Genomic DNA, 12,777 nt, shown 5'->3' on the forward strand with positions numbered 1-12,777 from the left:
AGAGGGTTAAGACTCTGCCTTCTGATCAGGTCATGATTCCAGAGTCCTGGGATGGAGCCCTGCATCGTGCTCTCTGCTCAGCGGGGGCCTGCTTCCCCCTCTCTCTCTGCCTGCCTCTCTGCCTGCTTGTGATCTCTCTATCTCTCTGTCAAATAAATAAGTAAAATCTTTTTTAAAAATACGGTATAGGGGTGTTTGGGTGGCTCAGTTGGTTAAGCATCTGACTCTTGATTTTGGCTCAGGTCATTACCTCAGGGTTGTGAGATCAAGTCTTGCACTGGGCTACATGATGGGCTTAGAGTCCACTTAAGACTCTCTCTCTTCCAAAATTAGTTGACCATAGAGTTGCAGGTCTATTTCTGGACTCCCTCAACTCTTTGGTCTCTGGACTCCCTCAACTCTATGGTCAACTAACCTTTGAAGAGAGAATCTTAAGTGGACTCTAAGCCCACCATGGAGCCCAGTGCAGGACTTGATCTCACAACCCTGAGATCATGACGTGAGCCAAAATCAAGAATCAGATGCTTAACCAACTGAGCCACCCAAGCACCCCTATACTGTATTTTTTTAAGGTTTTATTTTTTATTTGACAGAGAGAGCGATCACAAGCAGGCAGAGAGGCAATTAAGAAAAAAAAAAAAGATTCTCTTCCTCTGCTCCACCCTTCTCTCTCCCTCTCTAAAAAAGAACAGTAATACAGTATAATACAATAAATGCATTTTTTTCTTCCTTAGGATTTTCTTTTCTCTGCTTACTTTATACTTACTTTGTAAGTCTACAGTACGTAACACGTATAACATACAAAATATGTGTTAATCAACTGTTTATATTATTGTTAAGGCTTCCAGTCAACAGTAGGCTATTAGTAGTTAAGCTTGGGGAGTCAAAAGTTATACATAGGGACTATGTATAGTCTGACTGACTACATAGGGAGTCAGCACCCCTAACCCTCTGCATTGATAAAGGGCCAACTGTGGTATTACTTTTGAAGTTCTTACAGTTTAATAGAAGAGACTGAATAATCCCTAATCAGTACACTAGAGCATGTTTAGTATTAGAGGAACTTGGCACGAAGCAGTTCTTTTTGGAACATCATTCATTGCAATTCAGTTTGCAGAGTAAGCAGAAGAAACAGGAGAGGAGGTGAAGAAACAATTATGTAGCCAATAACTCATAAAAAGGGGATGTAAATGTAGATCTCCTAATTCCATATATAACACAGTATCATGACATTAATCTTGTGATAACATCTTTTTGAGATTCCAGAAGATCTATGATATTCATTGAATTCATAATTAAAAAAAAAAAAAAACCAGCCAGTAATGCTGATAAGAACTCAGAAGATAGCAATGCTCTACCATTCCACCTTATTTCTCTTGTTTTGGGGGAGAGTAGCATCTGTGACAACCCAAATTAAATGTGATACCTCAATGAAAGTGGCAAAAATAGGGTTTTATTCTTTTCAAATATCGGGGGTTGTTCTTTTTCCAGTATTCCTCCAGGACTTTGTCATTTTATGTAACAGGTCCAGACAGACACTAAATCTTTTCTTTTCTTTCTTCCCTCTTTTCTCTCTCTTTTTGATATTTTAAATGTTTATCAAGGTAATACATGTAAACACTTTAAAAGTTATGTGGTTTAAAAAAATCATGTGCAACTACAAGACTCATAACAAAACAAAGCAAGACACAAACACACAAACACACACACACACACACACAGTCTTGGGAAAAAAAGGCAGTAGCTTCCTCAAAGGCAGAGACACCCTACCAGTCTTTTACTTGCTTCTTTTCATATTTACCAAAATTTTCACATTTACCATAATTTTCCCAAATAAAATATTTATACTATTTTTGTTTTGTAAATTTTTAAATTTTTATTATATTTATAATATAACATTAATATATTATATTTATTATAAAAAATAAAGATCCAACATCTTATACTTTTCTTCCCTCCAGCCTCCCAACAGTATTATATCTCAGTATTTTAAATTAAATCAATGTTCCACATTAACCTTATTATAAGTGTGTTTTACTTCTGGGTCAATTAGTTCTATTATGATTACATTTACTTTCTTATACAACCTTTTAAAAAAAGATTTATTTATTTATTGGGTGGGGGGAGATGTAGAGGGGGAGGGAGAGAATCTCCAACACACTCCCTGCTGAGCATGGAGCCCGATGCAGGCATGCAGGCTCCATTAGAAGACTCCAAGATTGTGACCTGAGCCGAAATGGAGAGTCGAATATTCAATCACTCAACAGACTGAGCCACCCAGGTGCCGTTCTTATACGACTTTTGTTCTTTTTGAAATTAATAAATCAGTTTTTTGTTTGCCAAATTTTCTATTATTATTATCACTAATTCTTTCAGGGATGGTAAAATGCTGAAACTATTTGCAACACCATCGAATGTGTCAGATACACTCCACCAGTTTTGCTGGAAACAGTCCACTGGAGCATTCCATCCTTCAGTCTAGGCTATTCCTCCCTCTCTCTGCTGTATAACTGTCATGTTGGGATTTCCTCTCTTTTGTAGGTTAATCCCATTTCTTAAAACTTCTAGATTTGTCTTTCTTATTTCAGTAGTGTATATCCTCCAGGAGTATTCCAGGAAAAGCTGGGAGGAGATAGGTAGTAAATTTTTGATCCTCACATGCCTGAAAATATCTTTAATTGTCTCACACTTGATTATATGATTTAGCATAGAATTCTAGGTTGAAAATAATTTTCTCTCAGAATTTTGAAAGCACGGTTTCACTGTCTTCTAGCACCCAGCATTAATGTTGAAATATATGCAACTTTATTACCTACTCTTTTATAAGTAATTCATTCCCCTTTCCCTGATCTCTCCTTATCTGTCACCAAGATTTTTTGATCTTCTTTTTATCTCTTGTGTTTAGAAATTTCATGATGATGTGCCATAGTAGCTTTGGTTTTTTGTTTTTTGTTTTTTTTCCTACATTATGTTGGGCATTCAGCAGGTTCTACCAATCTGGACACTCATGTCCTTCAGTTATTAGAGATTTTCTTATAATTTCTTTGATAATTTCCTTCCCTCCATTTCTTTTCTGTTTCTAGAATCCTATTAGCCTCATGTTGGACCTTATGAATTTATCTTTTAATGATCTTTTCTCTCTAATTTTCCATTTCTTTTTGTTCTCTTTTCCAGGAGATTCCTCAATTTTACATATTAATACTACTTTGAATTATTTACTTTTGTTATTATATTTTTAATTTCCCAGAGCTGTTATCTTCTAATTGTTCCCTTTTTGGAGCATCTTGTCTTTGCTTTATGGATGCAGTATCTTATAATTATCTCTCAGAGGATTCTTACTGTCTTTTAAAATATATTCCTCTGATCTCTATATTGTCTCTGCTATTCTCTGAGTTTCTCCTTTTCTCTTCCATTTCTATCTGATGCTGTCTTTCTTGGTGAAGTTTATCTCAACTACCTGGTGGTCCTTTGGTGTCCCTTCATATCTAAGAATGAGTCACTACAGAAGTATTTGGAAGGTCTGTGTTAACAGAAAGAGTTTGTCAGTTGGTAGGCTTTATTGTAGGATGATAAGGTGGGGACCCATTTGTTTTGTTAAGTAACAGTATCTATAGATCTTCCTTCTGGGGTTATTCAGTGTTAAGTTTCTCCCAAAATTACATCTCTGTTCTCCTGCCTAGAAAATATAAGCCTTGCTGTCAGCATTCCTAGAGTGAAATAGATTGAGAAGACCTGGCAAGTTTCATCATTCAGCAGGTAGACATTCATCTGAACTGTTTCCAGTGTGGTATCCTCTTATTCCAACCTCCCCAACTATAATGTTTAGCTGTGCCTAGTATTTCAGTCTGGAGCATCTCTAGTTCAAAATTTTTTTTTAAACAGAATAAACTCCTAGGTTCTGCCAAAGAAATAAAACAGTAGTTGCTTAACTGAGCAGGATGAGGAAAGGCCCTGGTAATTTAACTTCTTACACAAATTTTTAACCAATCCCCCTTTTTTCAGCCCCTCAGATATCTCTGCTGCTGTCATATTTGCTTCTTCCAATTCCAGTGTTCTGCAATATAAGACAGCTTGCCTTTCATTAGTATATGCCTCTCAAACATTTGGAATCCAGTTTTCTCAGCTCAGCTTTCCATCTTTCAAAAATTTGTTAATACCCCTCATCTGCTATTGTCTTTCTTATTCTCTTTGTCCTTGTGGGCTAATAACTTCTAAAATATTAACTCACTGTCATTTTAGTGATTTTGGGAAGAGAAGAGGGATGAACACATGTATTTAATTTGTCCATATATAACAAGAATTGCCAGGCTTTCAAAATGCTCTGTCTTTTGCTTCTATAAAAAATATCAGAACCAGACAAATCAGAAAGAAAATTCCATGCTCATGAGGCGGATGTAGAAAAGCATGCATCTGAGAATTGTAGAACCTATTTTCAAGTGCTGTTATAGTCACTTATTGATTGGTTTATGTTAGGTAAGTTAACTTTTTTGACTGCTTCATCATCTGTAAAGTGGTGATGATTATCCCTACACAACCTATCTTATAACAACTAACAAAGATACTTGACATAAATGTACAAATACAGAACATGTAACATCTATTGTTAACTATATCACTAATAGGCATAGTCAAATATATTTTGAGAGGCAGTGTTAACAGAGTACAAAGAGTATGGCCTTCAGTCATACAGATCTGATCCATATTTGTCATTCCTTGTGTGATTTGGGTAAGTGACTTAACCTCTCTGAGCTTCATTTTCCGTGTTTATAAAATGAGTATAATATTATTAACCAGACAAGGCTGTTGTGAACATTAAATGAGATCTTGCATGTAACACAACTATTATAGAGCCTGACGCTTCTTAGACACTCAGCAGATTTACCCTCATACCTTCCTAATTTGGGACCAGCTTTCTTATGCTCACACGAAAATCCTGAGCTTGTATTTCTACAATTAATGCTAAACCACATTAGTAACTAGCATCTTAGGTCTTCAATAGTCCTCATAAAGGCTGTTTATTTGCTGTGTTCCTGGAACTAAATTATAAGGTGAGCAGCCCAAATTGTAAGAGTTCAGCATACATATCCTTTCAAGTGGTAAGAGGCTATTGCTGAGGCATCTTTAGGAATATTTTGTTATGAAATAGGATGTGAAACTTGTGATGAATATTAAAGAGACCAGGGACACTGGAATACTGGAAAAACTACTACTGAAAAAATTATCTTGAGTTGTTGACTTGCTTTTGGTTTTGGTTTTGTTTCTGTTGGGCCCTCACATAAACCCAGAAGCCAAGCATCTCTCTTATATTGTTTAAAGATGAAGAAATCAAGACACAAGTGAAAAAAATGACTTGCACATGATTCACTGGTCATTGGGGACCAACTGAGATTAATCTTGGTCTTTTGACTCCCTGATCAGTGCTTGTATTTTTTAATAACATAAAGTTCACAATTTTAATCATTTTTAAGTGTACAGTTCACTTAAGTACCTTCACATCCTTGTGCAACCAATCTCCAGAACTCTCTTCATCTTGCAAAACTGAAACTCTGCCCCCATTAAACAACAACTCCCCATTCTTGCCCCAGGTCCAAACATCATTCTACTTTCTGTTTCTAGGAGAGTGACTACTCTAGGTACCTCATATAAATGGAAGTATGCACTATTCATCCCTTTGTGACTGATTTATTTCATTTAGCATAATGCCCTCAAAGTTGCAATCTATGTTGTAATATGTGTCATAATTGCCTTCCTTTTTAAGACCCAATAATATTCCATTGGATGTATATGCCACATTTTGCTTTTCCATCTATCTACCAACACACACTGAGTTGCTTCCACTCTTGGCTACTATGAATAATGCTGCTGTAAACGTGGGTGTTTGAAATTTCTTTAAGATTCCCCTTTCGACTCTTTTGGGTACGTAAACAGAAGCAGAATTATTAGACCATATGGTGATTCTAATTTTTTGAGGACCCACCATACTGTTTTGAAGAACAGATATATATATAGCAGCTGTACCATTTTACATTCCCACCAATAGTGCACAAAGGTTCCAATTTCTCCACATCCTTGCTAACACTTGTTCTTTTCTGTTTTTCATTTTGCTTTGTTTTTATAATAGCTATCCTAACAAGTGTGAGGTAGTCTCATTCTATGGTTATCTTCAGAGTTTTGCAGTCTTTTTAGAGGACAAGACACTATGTGACCCTGGGGGAACATCAACAACAATTTACAGCAAAAAAATCCTACTAGATTTAAGAATCTACTCTAGGATCCAACAGTACACATAGCTCCTGCTCTCAAGGATTTTACAATCTAGCTGGAAAGAAAGAATATATGCACTTAAAAATAGATAAAAATGCAAGATAGAATAGTTTAAATGATATATGCTACTGGGACACATAGCTGGCTCAACTCTTGATCTTGGGGTTGTGAGTTTGAACCCCACACTGGGTGTAGAGATTGCTTAAAAAATAAAAGTAAAATGTTTAAATAATATGTGCTACATGAATACAGAGAAGGATAAAATTATAAGTGGATGATTAGAAAAGGCTTAATTTAAAAATTTTTTAAAAGTTTTTATTTATTTATTCAACAGAGAGAGAGGGAAGACAAGCAGCGGGAGTGGGAGATGGAGAAGCAAGCTTCCACTGAGCAAGGAGCCTGATGCGGTGCTCCATCCCAGGACCCTGCGATTATGACCTGAGCTGAAGGTGTCTTAATGACTGAGCCACCCAGGTACCCCTAGAAAAGGCTTTAAAAAGTGAGTGGCACCTCAAACATTTTTAAAGGGAGGGTTTAAATTATCCAAGAGAAGAGAGGAGAAAATTAATTTATAAATCTTATTTATTCATATATTCTTTCAATAAACATTTACTGTGCCAGAAACTGTGCCAGGTGTTGGGGTTACAATGTCTCTCAAGAGCAAAGGAGTAAGAAATGCAATGAGTAGTGACAATCCAAGGTACTGAATGTACACATGGTGCACTGAATCACTCTTCTTTAAGAGCCTGCTGATATGTCAAGAAGACTGATAATCTCTTTTTATGGTGACTCATAAAGAGGATGTAAAGCACATTTCTTTCCAGACTATGCTCATACTCAATTGTTTCAAATGGAATACAGTTGAGAAATTTCTCATTTTCCCTTGGGAAGGAGACTGTGTTTAAGAAGTTAAAGCTATTGCAAGTTCGTTATTAGCACTCATACTTATGATGGGTTCTTTCTCCATATTCCATATGGGTTCTTTCATTCACAAACATGTGCTAGGCATTGGGAAAGCAAGGAAAGATGAATAAGACATAGATCCTACCTTCCAGGATCTCAAATATAGCTACAATTTGAAAGGGCTGTAGTAGGGTAATGAGAGAAGACAAATAGAAGAAAAGAAATTACTTTCACCCTCTAGAGAAGTCATAAGCTTCTTTTAAAAAGTAACATATAAGCTGGATCTTAAAGGATGGCAGAAGCTCACCTGGGAAAAGAAGGGACAGATATTCAAGCCAGAAGAATGGCATGTTCAGGAAATATTAAGTAATGTAGTGTGGCTGGAACTTATAATACATGATAGGGAATAGTAAGAAGGGTAGAGACAGAGAATAGAGTGGTAGGTAACTGACTTTTAGGCAGGGGAGAAATATGATTGGATATTTTAAATTTTTATTTAAACTAACATACAATGTATTATTAGTTTTGGAGGTAGAGTTCAGCGATTCATAAGTTGTATATAAACACAGTGCTCATTACATCACATGGTCCATCACCCAGTTACCACATCCCCCAGCCCCTCCCCTCCAGCAAACCTCAGTTTGTTTATCTTATGGTTTGTCTCCCTCTCTGAATTCATCTTGTTTTATTTTTCCCTCCCTTCCCCTATGATCCTCCATTTTGTTTCTTAAATGCCATATATATAGTGAAGTCATATAATTGTCTTTCTCTGACTGACTTATTTCGCTTAGCATAATACCTTCTCGTTCCATCCACATCATTGCAAAGGGCAAGATTTCTTTTTTGGTGGCTGAGTAATATTCCATTGTGTGTGTGTGTGTGTGTGTGTGTGTGTGTGTGTTTACACATCTTCTTTGTTCATTCATCTGTTGATGGGCCTATGGGGTCTTTCCATAGTTTGGCTATTGTGGACATTGCTGCTATAAACACTGGGGTGCGGGTGCCCCTTTGCATCACTACATTCATATCTCTGTGGTACATACCCAATAGTGCAATTGCTGGGTCATAGGGTAGCTCTATTTTCAACTTTTTGAGGAATCTCCATATTGTTTTCCAGAATGGCTGCACTAGTTTGCATCCCAACCAACAGGTTAGGAGAGTTCCCTTTTCTTCACATCCTTGCCAACATCTATCATTTCCTAACTTGTTGATTTTAGCCATTCTGACTGGTGTGAGGTGGTATCTCATTGTGTGTGTATGTTTTTTTTTTTAAGATTTTATTTATTTATTTGAGAGAGAGAGAGAGGGAGCACAGAGGGAGAAGGAGAAGCAGAATCTCTGCTGAGCAAGGAGCCTGAGGCAGGGGTTGATCTCAGGACCCAGGGATCATGACCCAAGCCAAAGGCAGACACCCAACCAACTGAGCCACCCAGGTGCCCCTCTCATTGTGGTTTTGATTTGTGTTTCCTTGAAGTCAAGTGATGTTGAGCATTTTTTCATGTGTCTGTTTGCCATTTGGATGTCTTCTTTGGAGAAATGCCTGTTCATGTCTTCTGCCCATTTCTTGACTGAGTTATTTGTTCTTTGTGTGCTCAGTTTGATAAATTCTTTATAGACTGAGGATGCTAGCCCTTTATCTGTTGAGACATTTGCAAATATCTTCTCCCATTCTGTAGGCTGTCCTTTGGTTTTGTCGACTGTTTCCTCTGCTTGTACAAAAGCTTTTTATCTTGATGAAGTCCCAAAAGCTCATTTTTGCCTTTGTTTCCCTTGCCTTTAGAGACATGTCTAGCCAATAGTTGCCATGTGCTGAGGTCACAGAGGTTGCTGCCTGTGTTCTCCTCTAGTATTTTGATGGATTCCTGTCTCACATTTAGATCTTTCATCCATTTTGAGTTGTACTACAGTTGATTTTAATTATATTAGCTCCAGTAAATTTTTTATCCTATATGATTAAATAAAGGCTCCTACTTCAACTACATCTCTATAAGCAATCATGTTAAAATTTTAGCACTATTGGATTTTTATCTATTAATTCAACAAATTATCCTCAAAGAATTTATATACATTCTAGAAGTGAAGTGAGATTATGAAAATCACAAGTAAACAACCTACCAATAAATTAAACAAATTGTGTTAAGTGTTATGGAGGAAAAGGTAAAGAGGAAAATATTGTAGTATCCAAGAAAGACATGACAGTCACCTGGACCAAACTAGTGTGGCAGTGGAGATAGAGAGAGGTGGTTGGATTTGAGATTTATTTAGGACATAGAGTCAACAAGACTTGATAATGAATTGGATGAAGAAGGTGACAAAAATGAAGGAATTGAGCTGACTCCTAGGTTTCTGAATTAAGCAACTGAGCAGAGAGCAGTACCCTTAATTTGTGAGATGAGGAAGACATGCGGTAGCATAGACCCAGAATTCTGTTTTAAATACAGTGAGTTCGGGGCGCCTGGGTGGCTCAGTCATTAAGTGTCTGCCTTTGGCTCAGGTCATGATCCCAGGGTCCTGGGATCGAGCCCCGCATTGGGCTCTCTGCTCAGCAGGGAGCCTGCTTCCCCCACAACCCCTGCCTGCCTCTGTGCCTACTTGTGATCGCTGTCAAATAAATAAATAAAATAGTAAAAAAAAAAAAAGTTAAAAAAATAAATACAGTGACTTTGAGATCTCTATGAGACGAGCAAACATAGAGAAGTAGGTACTATGTGAGGCTGGAACTCAGTGGAGAGGTTTGGGTTGGAAATATGAATTTGGGTATCATTAATATAATGACAGTATGTAGAGATAGTATATTCATTAGACTATAGCCTGATCAAATTGCTAAGAATTGGTAATTCCTAAATCTCCTCAGTGACAATATTATCTCATAAGTCATTTTTATGTATGGCTAAATAATTAAGAATTCATTCCTACTAATTTAGATCCTAAAGGTTAACTCTATTTAAGATTTCTTTAGCGGGAACCTCACTATGCCTTCGGCCTACTATGTCAATCCAAAGATTAATTTAATTTCAGAGTTACCAGATGCTTCATTAATATCTCAGTGACTTTTTCCTTTCTTCACCAAAGCTAACTCTTAAAAGACCCTACATAATGAGGTAAAAATAGATGAAAGGGTTGCATAGGTTTGGATTTCTATGTGGATTAGAATATCTTCTGTTCTCTGTAAATTAAGTATTACTACAAGGATGCATGGACTTGCTTACCAAGTACAAAGAGTATTGGACTAAGAATCATGAAATCTGGGTTCCAGTTCAAATACTACTACTATTTAATTTTATTTCATTCATGCCCTCTATTTTAATTATTTTAATTCATAGCCTCTACTAAAATAGGCCTGCTATTTTATGGGTCAAGTGAAGAGACTATGGATTATTTTAAAGCCTATGAAAACATAAAATTTTGTATACACTTGAAGGATTATCATTACCTTACTATTGAGTAGTGGGAGATCTGGAGTGGTGCTAAGCATCAGGAATGGCCCAAAGTGAAGATTTCAATACTGGATTTCTTACTATTTTTTGTGGACTCCATGACTTGGCTTCTGTATCTATAAAACAGAAAAATTACAATGATTTCTATCATTGTTATGAGAAGAAAACTAATAAATGCCTATATATTTTGCAGAGATTCCTAAATGAAAGAGGTTAGGAAGATACAGGTGATTATTTGTATGGATGCTCTTATTAGCTTAGTCTAAGTAGGATCGTCTCTTGGAAAACCTGGAAAAGCTTAGCTATCATTGCTTTATGACTTTTGCCTGCTTTCCAGGAAACCTTGGCTTTCCTGGAAAACAAACTACTTCCTTGGGGGAATGTTTGAAATCTCTGAAGAGTCTCATGCAAGTAGCCAGTTTAGGGAGGTCAGACCTGGGCCCCAGGAAGGTCAGACCTGGGCCCTTGCTGTAAAGGAAAAGAAGTCTTTTCAGAAAAATGGCCAAGGACTATTTGCTAAGCATAACAGCATTTCCCAAACAGGGAGCAGAGGTATTATAAGGCCTCATTAAGACTTTTCGTATCTTCGTTATTGTTAACTGAATAACTTAAGGGTGATTTCTACAGAGGTCCTCTCCACTTTCATCACTGGTCCTCTCCCTCTGTTTCTTCCCACTTCATTTATCTTTGCTTTGTCTCAGTCTTCATTGTTCTAGTTGAACAGGTTTTTCAGAACTCTAGGCCATGCAGTTTCTCTCTCTTTTCAAGATCTCCCCATTTAAAGCGGTTTGGGGATTCTCATGTGGCAAATGTTTCTTACCTTTCAAAGACCCAGGAGGAGATAAATGGTATATGCCAGTGGCTCCCAAACACGGGTGATTTGGTAATGTTTGGAGACATTTTTGATTGTCACAACAAAACAGGGTGCCACTGACATGATGGAGGCCACGGATGCTACTGAACATCCTAAAATGCACAGAACAGCTCCCAACAACAAAGAATTATCTGGCCCCAGTTAAGCCTCTGCCTTTGGCTCAGGTCATGATCTCAGGGTCCTGGGATCGAGCCCCACATTGGCCTCTCTGCTCAGCAGGGAGCCTGTTTCTCCCTCTCTCTCTCTGCCTGCCTCTCTGCCTACTTGTAATTTCTCTCTCTGTCAAATAAATAAATAAGATCTTAAAAAAAAAAAAAAAGAATTATCTGGCCCCAAAGGTCAATAATGCTGCTGTGGAGAAACCCAGGTCTGAGCAGATATCAGTAGTTGAAGATTACTGAGCAGGTACTGCAGCCTCCTTAGGGATGCAAAGTCTCACAGTGGTCAAGTGACAGCATGGTGTGTCTACCTCCTTGTAAGGAGACAATAAGTCCAACTTTGTTCACCTCTAGTGGTGGTGTCAGTGGTCTTTGGCTGGAGGCCATCCACACTCGTGAGAGCCCCTTCAAAGAGAACTGCTCTTATTATGGCTCCGGGGGAACTGCGTGATGCCCCCCAGAGCGTTCAAGCAGAGATTTCACGAACAAGTATTTTCAGGTTTCCTGACAGACTGGGGGCAGGCCGTCTCTTCTCAGGAGACATCTCTCCTCAAAACTACAGAGGAGGGGCACCTGGGTGGCTCAGGTCATGATCCCAGGGTGCTGGAATCGAGCCCCGCAGCTGGCTCTCTGCTCAGTGGGGAGCCTGCTTCCTCCTGTCTCTCTGCCTGCCTCTCTGCCTACTTGTGATCTCTGTCAAATAAATAAATAAATAAAATCTTTTCAAACAAACAAACAAAAACTACAGAGGAGACTTTTGGTTTCTGACCTCCCAACCTGGAATCCAACACGTTGGGTTTAAATTTCTCATTAAGTAAAGCCTCTCAGTGAGGTGCGCGCCTCTAGCTCCAACTTTTGAGTTCCTCAAACACTAAAATACCTCCAGGGCGCATGGAGTAGATAGTAGCAAGGAAACTTAAGCCCTACCGGGTTCTTATTACTGGGCGTCCCACGCACCACCCTAACTCAGGAGAAATGGCCCCGAATTCACTCCACAAGCCCGGCAGAAAACCGCGGAGACTGAGGTAACAGCCGTCAATTGCAAAAGCCAACCTTCAGTCCGGCTTCCTTAGACGTCGCACAAGCGCACGAACCGCTGGGCGGCCGTCCGGTAAGTGCCCGCCTCTTTTAGGCGAACTAC

This window comes from Neovison vison, chromosome 8 (genome assembly GCF_020171115.1).
Source record: "Neovison vison isolate M4711 chromosome 8, ASM_NN_V1, whole genome shotgun sequence".
NCBI classification, from domain to species: domain Eukaryota; kingdom Metazoa; phylum Chordata; class Mammalia; order Carnivora; family Mustelidae; genus Neogale; species Neogale vison.